This window comes from Salvelinus sp. IW2-2015, linkage group LG14 (assembly GCF_002910315.2).
Source record: "Salvelinus sp. IW2-2015 linkage group LG14, ASM291031v2, whole genome shotgun sequence".
NCBI classification, from domain to species: Eukaryota; Metazoa; Chordata; class Actinopteri; order Salmoniformes; family Salmonidae; genus Salvelinus; species Salvelinus sp. IW2-2015.
The window spans coordinates 19430184-19451369 of record NC_036854.1 but is presented as its reverse complement, the minus strand read 5'-3'; the positions used below and the strand labels follow the sequence as shown (position 1 = coordinate 19451369).

Below are 21186 nucleotides of genomic sequence, written 5' to 3'. Positions count from 1 at the left end.
GAGAATATCTTTGTTTTCTCTTAATACAACTTCAGCCAAAACCACAGGCGAGAAGAAAAAAACATCATCCCTTATGATTATAAGCTCAGATCAAGTCAGCCATGTTGTTGTTTCTGACGTTCTCTGTTTGTTTTATCACTGGCATCAGTAATCTCTGATCCACTGTCAGAGCGGTAAGGCCATTTAAAATGTAATAGCGGCTGTGCAGATGCTATTGCCTGTTCACAGAAATCCTGCTGGGTGCATTCCCACAGGACTTGAAGATGGCAGATCTTTCCTCCCCTCCCTTCAACTCAAGCTGACATGTGTTCACGGCAGCATATGGCAGATGAGAGTTGACACTCTGCCAAGACATGCTCTCACTAAACATATTGTGTTCAGACATCTAGCATTTTTTTTTTCAGGATGTGTTCTCCATTCAGAGAACAAACAGCACAACATTGCCCAAGAGGGTTGTCCTATTCAGCCCTCTCCTTCCTCTTAGGAACATCGTACATTATTTACTTTAATTTGCACACCCCGTGGTACCATCAGTTTATAAAGGTCTAATTTGGACGCCAGTCATCTTTAATGTGCCACAGCTCAAATGAAAGTTGTAGCCTAGGAACAAAATATTGATCAACTTTAATAATATGCATATGTATATTACTAGTGTTCAAACTTACAGAGGAAATATACTATCTATTTAATTACAAATGGCATTACAGTATAATGACTGTGTCTGTCTGTGCAATGTCTTCACAGAATGAGGAACTGCAGTGGGTTTCATCAGTGTGAATGGTGACGTAAACTTGAAGCTGCTCAAGGAGTGCTTTGAGCTTGGGCCCTTCAACGGTCTGTATAAGCCCAGCCCAGAGACCTGATTGAGACGGCCCCTGAGCCAGAGGTAAAGGGGCCTCAGGGAACACCAATACCACCAGCCCACAGGGATGAATACGACCCAGGAGGATCCATGTGTCCAACCTACTGTAAGCTATAACACAATACTGCAATACTGTAAGTCTATAACACATACTGTAAGGCTATAACACAATACTGCAATACTGTAAGGTTATAATGGATATGCCATTGTCAGGCACAATGTAACATATTGGTTTGATTACGTGAAAATTGCAAGGTGTAATCACATGATGTAAACCAGAGAATGGATTTGAGGTAAATCAATTATGACGTCCTTACGGTATACCTTCATGTCCACCTAGCTCTGTGCCTCCTTCATCTCCTATTGATATATTACACCGTGATGCTCTCATTGAACGGGGGACACCAGGCTTGTGCTGCAGAGCTTCGGATTCAGAAGTGACTCTGCAACCAGAGTCTCAGAAACACCTAATGTTTTCTGCATTCAGTTAGTTGTTATCAATAAGACGTTTGAAATGAGGTAAGTTCAGGGGAAGATCACAAGCGTAATTTGATTACTAAATAATTCATTGATGAATTAATTACCTAGTCATTACAGAAGGGTTACTATTTCGAAAAATAAAGAGGAAATACATTCCCATTAATCAAAGGTGATCAGATTTAATTGTCTTTCTCCATTTTATGAATATGTGGAAACTTTCACTTATCATGGCAGCCCTCCAGTGTGTATCAGTCTTGTGCTGTGTGAAGGAGAGCGAGGGAATTGTTAGTTGGCTCCCGCTGGGTCCCTCTCTCTGTCGCCTTGCTGCCCAGCTGTTCAGGAATATGAAAGCCAGTCACTCCCCACCGAGAATGAGCATGTAATTAATGAGTATGGCGTTAAATGACAGTGACTTGAAGGAGAGAAGTTGAGCCGAGACCAACAGGCATTGTACTGAGACGGGCAGCTTGCTTGGCCAGTTGTTCCACCGGCTATGATCTCCATATTGGCTCTGATTAGAGCTTTGGCAAAGACACACAGTTTCACTTAACTTCCCTCATTCAGCTACAGATCGGTGGACTTCCTGCCCAATATATTAAAACCTTTCCCTGTAAGTACCCTCTATAAGTCTTATTACTAAACCCAATTTATGACTGACTTCCTATACTCAGTTGATTGCCTTATTGTGGAGGGTCTTTGAAACTGAGGTTATGTGATAAGCATGAAGCCAATCTCCTTGTCTCATCCAGGACCTGCATCATCTCTGTGCCCAAGCTGCCCCCTGAGTTCTCCCTCCTCCAGGTGGTACCACACCACACCAGCAGCCTGCCCCAGGAGCTCTACATCTTCCACTGCTCTGGTCTGCTTAAGTGGGTGTAATATAAAAACGTGATTGGGTACAAAGTGCATTGTCTTAGCATGCATCTAATTGTTTATCTTAGGATCAAACCGAGATGGATGTTAATGGGAATTGAAGAGAGACATCCCCAGATCAGTGGTCACCAAACCTTTTGAGTCCAGATCACTTTCTGGAGTTGAAATGCAAGGCGAGATCTACCGCTCTGATAAAAAAAAAACATGACTTATAAAATTTAAGCACATGCAAAATTAACCAATTAAAAACAGTTATGTAGCAATGAGGTTTGTGCAGTAGGCTATAGGCCCAATACATTACCACTACATTTGGCCATGATTGAATTGCCCCTGCAAAGTTGTTCTTCTAAGACCATTTTATAATTATTGAAAAAAATGTAGGTACATGATCACACTGGTAATAGATAATTTGTTGTATAACTTGTGAGGCACAGCTGAGTGAGCATAATAATGTGCTTTTAAAAAAAACTGAACTGATGGCCAGTAAAAGAGGAGGAGCAGCAGTGAGGCTGCCTCTCACTCGACTCACCATTCCTCCACTCTCCGTCCCTCGCTGACAAAAAGGGACACAGATGGCGAAAATCAAGTCGCACTGGCGTTATTTCTGCCTCATGTACTAATCATGTTGTTACTCCTATGACAGAAGAGAAGTGAAATATTCCTCGATATTAAAAAAGACACGAGCCGCTAATAATAACAACGCAAGCTTATCGGAAGACTTTGCGATACTCATTCATTGCAGCTGCAGTGCTGGTTGAAGCATGAGTGGAAGTAGGGAGAACGCACATTTAATGGATTATAAAAGTGCTGAGTAACAACTTAAACATGAACTTACTCATCAAAACAGCAACTCTTGCTGTATTGATTGAGTCTCTCTCTAGTCTTGGTTTTAAAAGTTTTGAAATCTCACAGTATCAACAAGGTTTCTTTTTACAGTCTATGGCTCGAGGAAACTGTGCAGACATGGTGATCTGAGCTATCTGATTGGCCAGCGGTAGACCTATAGGTGCACTTGGTTTGCTCTCTGGGCCTGCTGGGTAGGCGGAGTTCTACCTTCGGACACATGAAATGGTTCAAAATGGAAACTTTGCCTTCCCGGCTCTGGGCTGCTGAATCAAGTGCACCTACCGCAACAGCGCAATTTTTTTTTTAAATAGGAATGTTTTTTTCCCCAAAATGTTTGTTGATCGACTAGAAATGTCTTGAGAATCGACCAGTTGGTGACCACTGCCCCAGATGTACTGTATATTGCTTGTGTAATGTCAATCATGGTCTTGTTGTCTTCTCAGGACATTTGACATGAGGCTGGCAGTGTCTGCAGATAGGCCTGCTGTCTGTGACATGGTGAAGAGACTCAGTCTGCATGTAGCCCTGCTGGAGGACGTGGACATGTTCTTCAAGGCCAACAGAGACATGGTCAGTGACAGACACATAGGGAATACTACTGCAAATAGGACAAAGGATAGTACAATAGCCACTAGCTCCATTTACCTTAGCTAGTCTCCGTTTATCAATCAGTCACACAAAACTGTTCCAGTGATTACAATTGTTATGTTGGAAGACTTGGAGTATCACTGATTGATTGATGGTTTTTGCAAGGAACCAACTAATTACCATGTAAACCACATTACCATGGTGATACCCCAGATGTCAAACATGCTATGGCAGAGCTCCAACACAGATAATTACTTTGGAAATGAAAATGGAACCACATCTCATCTCCCAACCTATCTTTCTCTTGGTCTGTCTTCCAGGATGGAACACCCTTGCAGGTGTTTGTGGCCCAAGTTCCAAACCAACTAGTTGGGATTTTAATTATTAGAAATTAGGAAGCAATTTTATTTTTTTATCTTCACTAGACAGACTTCAATGGTATTTTGCGTTCATAGATTTAGTCTCTCTCTCTCTCTCTCTCTCTCTCTCTCAGCACTACGCCGAACACTTCCCGAAGGAGGCGCTGCAGCTCGCCCACAAATCTTGCCTCTACCACCCAGTCTACCCCTCCTACCACAGCCAGAGGGTGAGAGAAACAGCCTAAGGACCGTAAAGCTTACATTGAGTGACTCCTCAATGTGCTCATTCCAGAGTGTGTGCGTGCGTTCAGTACCAGATAGCGCCTGCCCAGCCACCAGCTCTCTCCAGGGTTAGGGCAGCAGGTGCTGATATAAGACTGCCAGCTCCAGCTCTCTGGACTGTGAGAAGACATTTCCTCAGTGTGTAGAGGCCTCCTCCTCCTGCTAATTACCTTCTACAAACATGCACCAGATTGGGAGATGAGGTGTAAATAGAATTATGGAATTATGGAAATCATCATTTGTAAGGAATCCTCATTTGGGCAGTGGATGGTGGAGCATTGGGTTGGCCAGCCATGAAGGGGTTTATTTCTATTCAAGAGCACGTTGAAGGACGTGTAAATCGTGTAACCCAACTTGTTCATCTGAACTAATTATGTCTGCTTCCAAAATGGCACCGTATCCCTTTACAGACCTTTTATGGGTCCTGGTGAAAGGTAGTGCACTATATAGAGAAAAGTGTGGCATTGGGATGCATCCTATATCACCTTAGACTTGGCACCTGTTAGTCACCACCCGCCCTTGCCTCCATCAATAGTATAGCTCATAGGTATCACCTCAGCTGACCTTTGCCCCTTTTCTTCTCCCCTCAGAACTCCTGTGCCCATTACCTGACCTCTGTCCTGAACTGCATGGTCCCGGTGCGCCCACGACGCCAGATTGTTTACCCTCTGGACGAGCTGGGCGTCAACACCCCGTCCAAGCAGATCACCAAGGACCAGGTGGGCACAGCAGCAGCTGGTGGACATGTTTTAACATGTCAGGGAATGCAAAATGGGAAATACCCACTGTCTCCAGGTTAACAGAATGAGCGTTAGAGTGATGATATGAGACAGAGCTAGAGTAGGGAGAAAGACAGGAAGCATCTTTAGTGTGAGTAATTTACATGCCCACAAGAGGGTGCTGCTTTAAAATCGATGGATTCCCCACTTAGCATGGAGTGTTTATAACTGATATTTGTGTCAAACAGTAAAATATTGTGATGGATAATATGATTTTATGTGACTGATAATTATTTAATCAAGAGTAAGGCGTGCCATGTACAAACAGCATTGCAGTTTTGAACATTGCATATAATGAGTTGTAGAGTTTTTTCAGTGGTATTGTATATGCACAGCTTTTCTTTAATAGTCTTTCCAACCCAACCTTCACAGGTTATTTTTAAAGGGCTTATATTTATATAGATGAGGGCAGCAGATGGTTGCTCTGACAGACGGTTGGGGATGTTTGCCTCTGCTGTTTAACAAGGTAAAGCAGCATAGTCCACTTATCACACTGTCATAAACCAGTGTCTGCCGCACCTGGGCTATATCTCAATAGTTGTAACTAGCTTCCTCTCCTTGTGTCCTTTTTCCTCCATGATCACTGATCCGGCCGGACAGAACAGGTGGAAGCAAAATAGTCGAAAGTAAACCTAACCAGTCTGTTCACCTATAAAAAGGTAGGTCATGGAAAAAAGGAGACAAGGAAAGGAAGCCATTTCAGACTAACAAAACATAGCCCTGGACTGGTCTTTATCCTCTTAATGAAACACTCGTGTTGGATATGCTGCCAATGTAACGTTATTCTAAATCAGAACTTTATAAAAGGTAATACTTTCACCATTGGACTTTTGCTAAATCACGGCACATTCTTCTTTTACATCAGTCTATATTCTCAACATTTTGTCAAATATAATGTCAATGGAGCTTTAGTCCACAGCATGTTCTGAACCATAAGATGGAAGCAGCACAGTTATGCAACATGTTGCTGTGCTTTTTAATCTTAGATTTAAATCGGAGGCTAATTGTTCCTATGTGTCACGTCTATCACGCATCACTCCCCTCTCCCTCAGTGCATTTGCAGATACACCTGCATTCGCCCATTCCAGCCCATCCAATTTAAAATCTCTATTTAGTAACACGGCAACCATCATATCCAGGCTGCCATGTAGATAAGAGGAGAGCAGAGCGCTGCCCCGCAGCTTTGTCTGTCAGGGTGCATCGCAAATGCCACCCTATTCCCCATACTTTTGACCAGAGCTCTGTGGGCCCCGGTCAAAAGTAGTGCACTATGGGAATAGGGTGCCATTTAGGACGCAGCCTCCGCTTTGTGATGTAAGCCTGGTGTCTAGCACAGATGTATTAATCAGATTTAAAGCACCTGTTCCCTCTCTATCAATACGGGATCATATTACACAGTGCCATGGTCACAGCACCCGGCCATTATGTTAGAGAAAAGGTTAGGCAGCATCTCCACAGGGATAGGAAATAGGGACAGCTGCACCTGCCCCACGCTATACCTACCTGCACATGACAAATCACAAATCAGACCTGCCCTGTGTTTGGTTGTCTGGAGTATTTCAGGTGATTCTATTTGAGGGTGTTCTTTACAAAGCTAAATAAAGATGTCAATAGCTGAACTGACAATGTTCCTTGCACTTTAATTACATAGGTTTGATAACATTTGCTAATTTTCACATTAAGAGTTTGCATTTACGTTTTGTTTACATGTGTTCTTTTAAAGAACAGAGCAGGCACTGCCGGAAGTAACATAAATATTACTCAAAGGTTAATTCCACCCCCGTTTCCCCTTCCTTTGTGGTGTGCTGCCATTTTCCATCCAACAAGGTGTGCAGGGAAACCAATCTAGCTAATTCTGAATGCTCAAGGACCAGTTAGCACTCTAAGATCACTGTGTGGTTATTAGTGATCCATGGAAGCGTTTGGAGAAATGGACAATTCTGTGGATAACACAATGTTCTCTGCAACCATTCTCACTCTGTACCTTGTCAGAGCATTCAACACATTTGGACATTTATTTTCAATAGAGCCAGTACCCATAATAAATGTGTTAGTATTTAAGTAGGAGCACTTGCACTTATGTTTCACTCAGTGCTTCCAGTGGCGCCATCTAATACTAAGAAATGTCCATATTGTTTGGTATGAACACTGCTAAAATAATAATAGAATGTTTGAGCTGAAAGCTGGTACTCTCTTTTAGGTGGTTTAGTGCTCAGGGAAATCACTGCAGAATGCTGTGGTAGCCATGCTGGTTAAGTGTGCCTTGAATTCTAAATAAATCACAGACAGTGTCACCAGCAAAGCACCCCCACACCATCACACCTCCTCCTCCATGCTTCACGGTGGGAACCACACATGCAGAAATCATCCGTTCACCTTATTTGGTTCCAATCGGTTGGAACCAAAAATCTCAAATTTGGACCAATCAGACCAAGGGACAGATTTCCACCGGTCTAATGTCCATTGCTCGTGTTTCTTGGCCCAAGCAAGTCTCGTCTTCTTATTGGTGTCCATTAGTAGTGGTTTCTTTGCAGCAATTCGACCATGAAGGCCTGATTCACGTAGTCTCCTCTGAACAGTTGATGTTGAGATGTGTCTGTTACTTGAACTTTGTGAAGCATTTATTTGGTCTGCAATCTGATGTGCAGTTAACTCTAATGAACTTATCCTCTGCAGCAGAGTTAACTGGTTCTTCCTTTCCTGTGGCGGTCCTCATGAGAGCCAGTTTCATCATAGCGCTTGATGGTTTTTGCGACTGCACTTGAAGAAACTTTCAAAGTTCTTGACATTTTTCAGATTGACTGACCTTCATGTCTTAAAGTAATGATGGACTGTTGTTTCTCTTTGCTTATTTGAGTTGTTCTTGCTATAATATGGACTTGGTCTTTTACCAAATAGGGCTATCTTCTGTATTCTGTATCTTCTGTATTCTAGAAAATAGTAAAAATAAAGAAAAACCCTTGAATGAGTAGGTGTGTCCCAACTTTTGACTGGTACTGTATATTGGTTAAAAATACTGACTGAAATATTAACATTTTAGGAGAGTCATTTTTTGAGGTAATCAAACAAATGATTATTTTACTTTTACGGACACTCTCTGCCACGTCGCCTCAGGCAGCATATGCACTCAACCACATCAACCGAAAACTAACCATGGAACCAAACGTCACCATTATTGTGGTAGTGGGGTCATCAGACACTGGCTTCACTTTTTTTTTGAAGTATTGAGAAACTCTATACAAGCATTCATGTGTGTTTTGGTACAGTTGAGAGGTGCTTAGATTTTAACCCATCTCTGAAGGGCACAATCGCCAGATTATATGATTTAATACAGAACATTAATCTGCCTTCCTGGGCAAATACAAAAACTGCATGGGAGCAAGACATGGGTGCCGACCTACCCGATGACATATGGCAACAGAGTATTGGGCGTATTCACACCTCATAATTTTGCACACCGTCTCCATTCTCGAATGACAGATTTGCAAACATATATCCAAATGTTGACCTCAAGTGTTTGAGATACCATCAGAGTCAAGTGATTGGTGGACAAATGTTTTGGTCGTGCCAGTCTTTGAGTGGCTTCTGGGACCCCATTTTTTTTAGCCATTCTCACACGTGTAACAAAACTATTAGCCCCAACCCATTCACTGCTATTTTTGGAGTACTTCCCCTAAATCAGAATGGCATGCGACAGCTTTTGCCTCGCTACTAGCTCGCCACCTTGTCCTCTTTCACTGGAAGACTGCAAAGCCGCCTTCCTTTATGCAGTGGGTTAAGGAGGTGATGTCATCCCTGCCTCTGGAAAAGGTTAGGTACACTGTGCATGGGTCGCCAGTCATACAATATGTGGAAAGCCTGTCTTTTACATAGTGCACCGTGTATATTTTAGTAAGCAGTCATGTCTGATCTAGTGGCCATATATTGTGCTGATAAGATTCAACTATAATTACGATACCGATTTTTGTATTTTATATACTTTTTTCCATTGGTTTAGGTTATGTTTCTATCATTGTCTATTTTTTGTCGTATTACATTTTCTGTGATATATTTGTATGACGCCTTGGTGGGGTGGATGGGTGGAGGGATGGGTGGATGGGATGGGTGGATGGGAGGGAAAGGTGGGTGGTTGGGGAATAAGGGGTTGTACGGTTATTGTACAGGGTTTCTTTCTTTTCTCATATCTGAAAATCGATAAATAAAGTGCACAAAAAAAGAAATGTGTGTTTTAGAGGAAGCTCAATGACATCCAGATTCTCTCCGCAAGGCAATCAAACAGGCCAAGTCTCAGTACAGAGACAAAATCGAGTCGAAATTCAACAGCTCAGACACAAGAGGTATGTGGCAGGGTCTACAGTCAATCACGGATTACAAAAAGAAAACCAGCCCCGCCGAGGACCAGGATGTCTTGCTCCCAGACAGGCTAAACAACTTTTTTGCCCGCTTTGAGGACAATACAGTGCCACTGACACGGCCCCCTACCAAAACCTGCGGGCTCTCCTTCACTGCAGGCCGAGGTAGTAAAACATTTAAACGGTTTAACCCTCGCAAGGCTGCAGGCCCAGACGGCATTCCCAGCCGCGTGCTCAGAGATGCGCAGACAGCTGGCTGGTGTGTTTACGGACATATTCAATCAATCCTTATCCCAGTCTGCTGTTCCACATGCTTCAAGAGGGCCACCATTGTTCCTGTTCCCAAGAAAGCTAAGGTAACTGAGCTAAACGACTACCGCCCCGTAGCACTCACTTCCGTCATCATGAAGTGCTTTGAGAGACTAGTCAAGGACCATAGGTAGGGCGCAGCACGCCTCTTCAACCTCAGGAGGCTGAAGAAATTCGGCTTGTCACCAAAAGCACTCACAAACTTCTACAGATGCACAATCGAGAGCATCCTGTCGGGCTGTATCGCCGCCTGGTACGGCAACTGCTCCGCCCAAACCGTAAGGCCTCCAGAGGGTAGTGAGGTCTGCAGAACGCATCACCAGGGGCAAACTACCTGCCCTCCAGGACACCTACACCACCCGATGTCACAGGAAGGCCATAAAGATCATCAAGGACAACAACCACCCAAGCCACTGCCGTTCACCCCGCTATCATCCAGAAGCGAGGTCAGTACAGGTGCATCAAAGCAGGGACCGAGAGACTGAAAAACAGCTTCTTCTATTCAAGGCCATCAGACTGTTAAACAGCCACCACTAACATTTAGCGGCCGCTGCCAACATACTGACTCAACTCCAGCCACTTTAAAAATGGGAATTGATGGAAATTATGTAAAAATGTACCACTAGCCACTTTAAGCAATGCCACTTAATACAATGTTTACATACCCTACATTACCCATCTCATATGTATATATACTGATACTCTATATCATCTACTGCATCTTGCCATCTTTATGCAATACATGTACCACTAGCCACTTTAAACTATGCCACTTTATGTTTACATACCCTACAGTACTCATCTCATATGTATATACCGTACTCTATACCATCTACTGCATCTGCCATGTCCGTTCTGTACCACCACTCATTCATATATCTTTATGTACATATTCTTTATCCCTTTACACTTGTGTGTGTGTGTAAGGTAGTATGTGTGGAATTGTTAGGTTAGATTACTGTTGGTTATTACTGCATTGTCGGAACTAGAAGCACACAGCATTTCGCTACACTCGCATTAACATCTGCTAACCATGTGTATGTGACTAATAAAATTTGATTTGATTTGATTTGAGATGATTGTAATTAGGGAGTGACTGGTCGGTATTAGAGCAGCAGCTTGTGCGGCTTTAACAGCAGTGATTAGTAGAATATGAGTAGAGAGGCTAATACTATACCCACCCAGAGCAACATGTGTGAACACACACCATCCCCTTTCCACCAAGCAATTTACACAACCAGCGTACTATCAGTATTACTCTGAATTCATGGTTACCTTCAAACAAACACCAATACAACACCTTTTGTTAGTACAGTCTTTTTTGCATAGTCATAAAAAGCCGTTTAAAAAAAAAAAACTCTTCTTAATCTATCTGCACATGCAGTGTGTGCAGATTCTTGCTTCTCAAAGTCTTGGTGTTTAGTTGATTGGATAAATGAGGCTTTTGTAGTATTTAGCTTGGGTGAAAGCCTGAACACACACGACAACGCTCCATGGCCACGGGTAAAAACACTTGTCTAAAGTGTATGTCAACAGCATTCACTTGCAGAAGAGCTGTCCAGCATTTGTCTTTTATTCCAGGAATCCAATCTCTGGAAATGTCACCAGACCTTTGATTGGTTAGAAAGTGGAGCGCTGTTATGTTGCATTCATCCCATCTTTGAGATTAACCGTTCCTCCAAACAATTTGCCGTTTAGGCCTGCTCATTCACCATGGCCGATAACTGCCAGGCAACGGGTCATTGTGTGTGGATGTAAAGCAGCGCGGAGGGAGGGAGTGTGCATAACGCAGGGAGGTTGGCAGGCAGGAGCGGCGGAGCGATGGGCACACAGCTGCCTGGGGCTGGCATTCAGGAGGCCGAGCGCTGGCCCTTTATTAGCCACTCCACTGTTCTCCTGTCAGGATCTTCTGGCGATCTGTGTTTGCTGTCACTAATGACTTGACTAATGAGGCAGTTAGTGTCCACTAAAATAATGGTGAGGCTCTGCTAGCAGTGGGCCTGGTGAGTGATGGATCAGTTTGGACCTGCTGGGCCCCCTATCAGGCCAACCCAAACGCTGGCCCTCCAGCTTTCCATCCTCCCCATCCAGCCCACCCCCCTCCTCCATTACTCAGTGCGACAGGGTCAGAGTTGGGGGGGGGGGACAGGGCAACAGATAAAGAGGTGGTGGGCTGCTCTGCCTCTCTGCCTGGGGTCAGTGGGTGGGTGAGGGTGGGGAGTGGGGCGCCGGGTCACAGCGGTCTCTGTCAGCGTCTGATAACAGACAGACAGAAAGCCAGGAGCTGTGATTTGGTCGTGTCCAGAGCCCAATCACAGGCCTTAATGCTTCAGTGCTGGGAGTAAACCCACCTTCTGTGCTCATATAACGGAAAGTTGGATTGAAATGACTCCGATTATTCTCTGTTCACCAGAAAAAGTAACTGTATGTACTAAACTACTGTTCCCTGAAGAAAAGGAAAACAATGTACAACATACTATGGGGGATCGCACTATCGCAATTTCGGTTGGAGAAGCTGGAAGCCCGCCTTCCACAGGTGATAAGCGTGAGGCGCGGATTCATTCCTTCAATTAAATACCGCTCTTCACCGAGCCCAGGAACGGGCAGCGCTGGGCCAAAGAGGTTTGTACCTTGTTTCCCTCTTCAGGAAACAGTAGTTATAGTCATAACGTTCCGTTCCCTTTCAGGCAGTCAACTAAAACCTGAACTAAATCTTGTAATAAATAATGTGGAAATTGAGCACGTTGAAATGACTAAACTGCTTGGAGTACCACTAGATTGTAAACTGTCATGTCAAAACATATTGATGCAGTAGTAGCTAAGACAAGGCAGGTCCTACAGGCCCTAGTTTTGTCGCACCTTGACTACTGTTCAGTCGTGTGGTCAGATGCCACAAAAATGACTTAAGAAAATTGCAATTGGTTCAGAACAGGGCAGCACGGCTAGCCCTTAGATGTACACAGAGAGCTAATATTAATATATATGCATGTCAATCTCTCCTGCGTGAAAGTGGAGTAGAAGATTGACTTCACATCACTTTTATTATGAGAGGTATTGACTTGTGAATGCACCGAGCTGTCTGTCTAAACTACTGGCACACAGCTCGAACACCCATGCATATGTAACGGATGTGAAATGGCTAGCTGTTAGCGGTACGCGCTAATAGCGTTTCAATCAGTTACGTCACTTGCTCTGAAACCTAGAAGTAGTGTTTCCCCTTGCTCTGCAAGGAGCGATGCTTTTGTGGAGCGATGGGTAACGATGCTTGTCGTGGTGACTGTTGTTGATGTGTGCAGAGGTCCCTATTCGTGCCCGTGTCGGGGCGAGGGGACGGTTTAAAGTTATACTGTTACATTGATGCTGTTGACCCGGGTCACTGGTTGCTGCGGAAAGGAGGAGGTAAGAAGGGGGGTGAGTGAACGGATGTGAAATGGCTAGCTATGTAGCGGGTACGCGCTAATAGCGTTTCAATCAGTTACGTCACTTGCTCTGAAACCTAGAAGTAGTGTTTCCCCTTGCTCTGCAAGGCCGCGGCTTGTGTGAGCGATGGGTACGACGCTTCGTGGGTGACAGTTGTTGATGTGTGCAGAGGGTCCTGGTTCGCGGCCCGGGTCGAGGGGACGGTTTAAAGTTATACTGTTACACATACCCCACAAGACATGCCACAAGAGGTCTCTTCACAGTCCCCAAGTCCAGAACAGACTATGGGAGGCACACAGTACTACATAGAGCCATGACTACATGGAACTCTATTCCAACATCAAGTAACCGATGCACAGTAAAATAGTATTAAAAAAAAAAAAAAAATAGATTTAAAAAACACCTTATGGAACAGCGGGGACTGTGAAGCAACACAAACATTGGCACAGACACACACACACACATGATAACATACCACTATACATACACATGGATTTAGTAATGTAGATATGTGTAGTGGTGGATAGGGGCTGGAGGCACACAGTGTGTTGTGAAATCTGTGAATGTATTGTAATGTTTTAAAATTGTATAAAGTGCCTTAATTTTGCTGGACCCCAGGAAGAGTATTGGCAGCAGCTAATGGGATCCATATAATAAATACAAGAAGCGACAGAAGTGTGTAGTGATGCCCAACTTGCCGCAGCACAAATTCCTATAGTCAACCCTTTAAACAATGCGCAAGACACTGCCAGACCCTGGTGGAATGGGGCACGTACACCGTTAGGTAACCCTGGTTTGGGATGAGTTTGGGATGAGTTGGACCGCAGAGTGAAGAAAAGCAGCCAGCAAGTGCTCAGCATATGTGGGAACTCCTTCAAGACTGTTGGAAAAGCATTCCAGGTGAAGCTGGTTGCTAGAATGCCAAGAGTATGCAAAGCTGTCATCAAGTCCAAGGGGCTACTTTGAAGAATCTCAAATGATTTGTTTCACACTTTTTTGGTTCCTACATGATCCATGTGTATTTTCATAGTTTTGATGTCTTCAATATTATTTAACAATGTAGAAAAATATAAATAATAGTAATTAAAATGGAATGAGTAGGTGTGTCCAAACTTTTGACTGTACTGTAGGTCTAGAATGGACCCAATGTTCCGTCCATTTCCGGGAACCAGGAAACACTGGCTGTACACGCGTCCTGGACCTTCGACATAGGAACCACACGGATTGCCTGTTTCTGTAAACGGGAGGATATTTACTACCTCAAACCGGGCGCTGATGCTCGAGAATAGTCAACCTGATGACACTGCAGAAGCGTGGGGGGGGGGGCGCACATAAATTGTAGCCTGTACCCTGGCATCACTGTTCACATGATCATGGGTGACACTGTTTACAATTGGCTCATTCATCCCCTCTCCTCTCCCCTGTAACTATTCCCCAAGGTCGTTGCTGCAAATGAGAACGTGTTCTCAGTCAACTTACCTGGTAAAATAACGGTAAAATAAAAATAAATAAATAAAAAATGGGTGACACTGCACATGCGCGCCACTGGACGGCGCAGACAGCGAGCCTCCCGATAAGTGCCATCTGAATGGACAGGACACCACTTTGTGGCCTGGGAGAGATTGGAAATGGAAGAAGAACCACCACTCTTGACAACCATCAAACTCACATGTGGAAGACAACACTTTTGACACCCATGAACACTGTGGATCTTCAAGGTTGTTAAAATTGTGCCAAGGTTACCCTAAAGCCCAGCCCACTCTGGGTACAAGGGCTACGGTGATCAGTGATGTCCCCGATTGGCAGTACTGTCACAATGAGCCTCACTCGTTTTAGGTGGTAAGATGCATTCCGGTAACTGGCTGGCTCCCAGCACTGGACCATTTCGAGGTTCATATGAATCCCAGAGACTGTGTGTTGGATAATAGCATTGTCGTGTCCAACCCTGCTTGTTCCCTCGACTTCGCTACCAACACCCAATCGCCTAACGGGCCCATAAACTGTATCACTAAACACCTCATAGGGAATAGTGAGCTACAGGCAGGAATCAGCAATGAATCCCAGTAGTGAGTCACCTATGGGGAGGGGTGCCCCCTTGTGGACAGAGAGCTTATTACTCCCACGCTGGGGAGATTGATATACACTTTGAACCCCGTGAACACCATGGGACACGAGAGGAGCATTAAACATAGACAAGCTTCCAACACGCGTTGTGTTTCCGTGAGATTGTATAGCCTGCATGAACCCCGGCCCCCTTGTGGGCACAGAGGACTGATGTAGCACCCAGTTTGACATAACAAAATGTGGGGAGGAACTGTCATCACAGCAATGTTTTTTTGTGGAGCAGCGCAGATTCCCCAATCCGAGGAACATGCAAGCCCTGCTCTCTCTACTTTCTCAAACTCCAGGAATTGAAAATAGGAATGGGGTTGCCATATTCCTGGGGGAACGCTAGTAAGTTTCATTCAGTGGGAGTTATGCATGCTAGCAGATGTAATGTTTTTTTATTTATTTCACCTTTATTTAACCAGGTAGGCCAGTTAAGAACAAGTTCTCATTTACAACTGCGACCTGGCCAAGATAAAGCAAAGCGACAAAAACAGCATCACAGAGTTACACAAACGTACAGTCAATAACACAATAAAAAACTCTATGTACAGTGTGTGCAAATGTAGAAGAGTAGGGAGGTAAGGCAATAAATAGGCCATAGAGGCAAAATAATTACAATTTAGCCTTAACACTGGAATGATAGATGTGCAGATGATGATGTGCAAGTAGAGATACTGGGGTGCAAGAGGGTAAGTAATAATATGGGGATGAGGTAGTTGGGTGTGCTATTTACAGATTGGCTGTGTACAGGTACAATGATCAGTAAGCTGCTCTGACAGCTGATGCTTAAAGTTAGAGAGGGAGATAAGTCTCCAGCATCAGTGATTTTTGCAATTCGTTACAGTCATTGGCAGCAGAGAACTGGAAGGAAAGGAGGCCAAAGGAAGTGTTGGCTTTGGGGATGACCAGTGAAATATACCTGCTGGAGCACGTGCTACGGGTGGATGTTCCTATGGTGACCAGTGAGCTGAGATAAGGTGGGGCTTTACCTAGCAAAGACATATAGATAACCTGGAGCCAGTGGGTTTGGCGTCGAATATGTAGTGAGGGCCAGCCAACTAGACCATACAGGTCGCAGTGGTGGGTAGTATATGGGGCTTTGGTGACAAAATCCAGGAGGCTCTTTAGTCTAAGCTAGGCTAGCCAGCCTCTTTGACCGCTTCACGGTACGTTTAGAATAACCAAGCGAATTAACACTACGTTAGTTAAACAAGAGAGTTACCCAAGCAACTCTACCGTGGGGAGGTACAAATAGCTAGTAGTAGCTAGCTTGCCTCGGTGATGCAGCACTTGTTAGCTAGCCTAGTCTCGAAAGTGTAGGTAGGATCAGTGACAGAGCGCACAGAAACCAGGAGACAATCGACTTGACCAACGACCCAAACCATCTCTGCGTCCCGCAACTCGGACGAGGTACGTGCATGCGGGAGAGGAAATCACTACCGAAACAAAGCCCCCTAAAGAATGTTACACTATTGTGAAGAGAAGCTGCGCCACGGACTAGTAGGGGAACATTGCCAGCCATCCCCTAGTCTTACACACAAACTGATTTGAGCGAGGGCAGCCTGAGCATGCACCGAGCCGAGACATACAAGACAATCAACGTGAGTATCTTTGAATTCCCTGGGACATGGTTGTTAATCATCCCCAGTTTACAATTGGCTCATTCATCCCCGCTCCTCTCCCCAGTAACTATTCCCCAGGTCGTTTCTGTAAATGAGAATTTGTTCTCAGACAACTTACCCCATAAAATAAGGGTTACATACAAATAAAAAACCGAAACCGGCTTGTTAGCTTTCGTCGTTTCAGGTACGTTAGCCATCTTACTTATTGCTATAGCCAGGCCAATCAATTACAAGAATAACTAATTGTTCATTATTAGGAAACTTTTGAGAACCATACAAACTTCAGCACACAACTTCCAGTCGGTGAGCACAGCAAGGGACAATTTAGTTGGCGCAACGTAAAACAGTCTCGTGTTCCAATTGTTTGTTTTAGTAGTGTGCACACTGAGGTGTAATGAATCCGAGCCTCACTGTTATCACCTGTGGAAGGCGGGGCTCACAGCGAGGCGCGGAATTCATTGACATTTGGCAGGCGTGACTGTAGATCCTTCAACCCGACGCCGCGAGAGTGCGAACCCCGCATAGTATGCGGGACCGAAGTTGACTGACTGAGAGGGAACACACTGGATTAGGCTGCCATTGTGAACAAAGACTATGGTCGAGTTATTTATTCTATACATCAAACCGAGTGTTAAAATCTATTGACATTAAAGGGTTGTAATAAGTATTGTGTTGACACGTCTGTTTGTGTTGCATGAAAAGGTGTTTTTTTTCCACTTCATTCACAAATGTGCAACTTAGACCAGATCTATGCTTTCCCTCCCAGAGAGAGGCAGCAGACTCGCAGGCGATCTAAAGCTTGACATGACATGACATGGCTCAGCTCAGTGTACATCTCCTTTTCACTCAGCACCATTGAGGCTTTCTCTGTTGTATTACCAATGGGAATAATGTCCATTTGGCATGGAACAAAGGAGGACATTTACATCACAAGAGACCTTGTACACTCCTGATAGTAAACGCATAAGAGGAACACTACAAGCTGGGGACAAAACCAGACAAAACAAAGGAAGGGCTTTTACTATGAGGCTTAGAAAAGAAAGGATTTTTAATGTATACTGATGTAGATGAAATGCAATAAGGGTATTAGATGGAGGCATTCAGTTGCATCTGCGCCCTCTCACTCAGCTCTCAGAGAATAACAACACACTGCAGATAGAGCCTTAGCTCATATCTCTGTGATCCCCTCTGTTCTTCCTGAACCAATGTACTGCATGTCTAGTATTAGATTATTCTGCTACTACAAAATGGAACAGGAACTCTGAGAACTGTTGCCGAAATACACCCATTTGATCATCAGGGCAAGACCATTTGTGTTTAGGTATGATGAGGTCATCATCTCTCAGAAAATACACGTTCTCGTATTCTGCACTGGACATTGTTCATCTATCTATGCATTATTCCTAGGCTGGCTGAAGGCCACTGAATTGTCAGAAGCAAGGTCATCTTCCCAGAAAGTGTTGTGTTTCTTTCCTGCTCGAGCCCACACCTGCAGGTTCAATAACATGACTCTGATCTCTACGCAAGGCTTCCCGGGCTACTACACAAATGAAAAGATGAGATTCCTGTCCACAAGATGCGATACCTGCAGCTTACCTTACTATCATTCAAGGTCTACATGGAAGACAGTCGTCATCAATGTCAATGGAAATCAGAGCTTGGGAATCATTTTGATCTCACGGACACAGAAATGGCCTGTACTACAAATGTACCCAGACACAGAATATATACTGCATCTGCCTATCAAACACACCTTTCAGAAGGCTCTATAAAAGCTTTAACATACTACATAATGAACATCTGTTGTAGACTGTGCCAAGCTGACTAACTCCACTCTCCCTGTCCACTACCCACAGCCATGGCTACTGTGACAGGGACAATACCCATCTGTCTCTCCGCTCCTGGATCAACGTCGTGACGGGCAAGATGGTGGGCATCGACAGGGCAGTCAGGCACGTGCTGATCTTCTATACAGGCCAGCAGTACCAGGTTAGAGGGAAATATAACACACTGGTCTACTACAGGGGTGAGAACAAATTCTGCCTCCGGAGCTGCATTCGGTCTTCAGTGAGGTCCGCAATGATAATTTCCTCGCTGTCAAAATTTGCAAAAAAATTGTCCTCTTAATATCAATATTTTTATTTATTTTCTATGCCCCCTGACTGTCTAGATTTAATTTAGGGGATTATTAGTGAGCTGAACACTGTTGGCTTTAGTTATTTTAAAGAATAGAAAGTTTGAATTGGACCCCCTCGCTGTCACGCCCTGACCTTAGAGCTTTTTATGTCTCTATTTTGGTTTGGTCAGGGTGTGATTTTGGGTGGGCCTTCTATGTTCTATTTTCTATGTTTTGGTATTTCTTTGTTTTGGCCGGGTATGGTTCTCAATCAGGGACAGCTGTCTATCGTTGTCTCTGATTGGGAACCATACTTAGGTATCCCTTTTTCCCTCCTTTCGTGGTGGGTAGTTAACTGTGTTAGAGGCTTCGTAGCCCTGTTAAGCTTCACGGTCGTTTTGTATTGTTTATTGTTTTGTTGGTGACATCCAAAATAAAATGAATATATACGCTCACCACGCTACACTTTGGTCTTCTTCCAGCATCGGCCGTGAGTCGCGGGCCGGGTGTTTGACACTTCTGGTCTACTAGGTAATAGTGTCAGGTGAAAAGCACACTGTGCTCTATTTTTAAAAAACGCAATGGTAAATCTTCATGCTGGTGGTAGCGTTATAGGGTTCAGAGGTGTGTCAGAAATATTTTTGCTATTTTCACAACCGTACAGTAATGATGGGCGCAATAGCTGGCGGTGGCGCTAAAGGACTAGATGTTGATGAATAAACAAGTTGTTGGTGTGTCGAGGCGTGGCCCCTGACTGGCCAATCAGAACGTGCTCCATGGCTAAATATGTGGTTGCTTCAAGTTGTGTATTTACCTTTTTTTATGTATTCAATTGTCATCAATTCCAATTCAAAAGTTAGTCCGTTATAACCTAGTTCGTTAAATAGCCTTCGCCATATTTGATCATGTTGAACATGTCTGTAGTCCACATTGATCTAATTGCATTGCTTCAATATGGAAATACATTGTTAAACAGGCTATAGCATTCACACTGACGTAGGGGCTAGGCCTACTGTAAATTGCCGTCTGGACATGGACATGGCAAAAGTAGTCAATCATCAAGATTAAATTATCTAAGCTATTGACGAAACAAGAACTTGCTTTAAATAGGCTAAATACAGTTACAGGCACCATAATTGCTCCGTGGGCGTATAATACAGACAAGGCAACTAAGACTATGGAGGGTTTTACGCACATCCCAACTTTTCATAGGAGCTGGATAAAGATCCAATATAAAGACAAATGGGGAATGTCCACTCTCCATTATACTGCTTGCAAATGTAATGTTTTACAAACCTCATGGAACCATCTTACAGATCGTATTTGCACTTCTCCAGAAATAGCAGACGAAGTTGCATTCCATTCGAGTAATGTACATACTCACCATAGACGGGTTGGCAGAAGGCCATGTGGTGTTGTGATTCTGAACGGTCAGATAGCTAGCAACAACGACAAGAAGCTGCCACGTGGGGAATCGTAGGTTGGCTCGTTTCTGCGCGTTGTATCATGTTATTGATACCGTGTCTTGTTTTGAGGTGTTTTGACTCATGTCAATGCTAATACGGCTAAAATGAGCTATCTCGATAACCAGCAACTTTAACGATGTATTGGAGAGACAACAAGTGGTCATGGTGCAAATGTATTTATGTTTTCAATAAACATTTGGAGAGAAAATAGTTTACATGACGGTCAACAGTCTAAGCCAACCCCGCCCGATAGTTGAGCATGCCTCGGTTTTGTTACTAAACAACCAACCCGTCTATAAACCCATAGACAGTGAATCTTTATATTAAGTGTGTTTTTTTTTATCAAATTAAATGAAAAAACAAATCTGTTTTTCAAACAAATAATATTTCTAAATAGGATTTGGTCAGAAACACGATATCATATACGGCTTCTCCCGTTCCATGGCACTGTAGGCTTACATTTCTTTATGTATAACATTCACATGTCTCTACGAAATACTAGCTCCTCTCACTTTGTATCATTGCCAATGTGCGAGGCAGATTCTCAAAAAAGTCTGCCGTTGATATGGCATTATAGGTTGAATAGTTTGGAGGAGCTTGTCTTTGCTAATCAGACGAGGGGCACTCTTTGAAAATGGGGATGGATAGCCTACTTCAACAAGCAAAATGCAGTTATGTGAATAATAAAAAAGGGGGAAAAAATCCCAAATACTTCAAAGCACT

The 21186-nt window shown here is 43.9% G+C and overlaps 1 pseudogene; it reads left to right on the top strand.

The window, feature by feature from the left end:
• Window positions 1–2020: 2020 nt before the first annotated feature.
• The window catches only part of LOC111972958 (cilia- and flagella-associated protein 61-like), a 30498-nt pseudogene continuing 11332 nt past the window's right edge, over window positions 2021–21186 (top strand).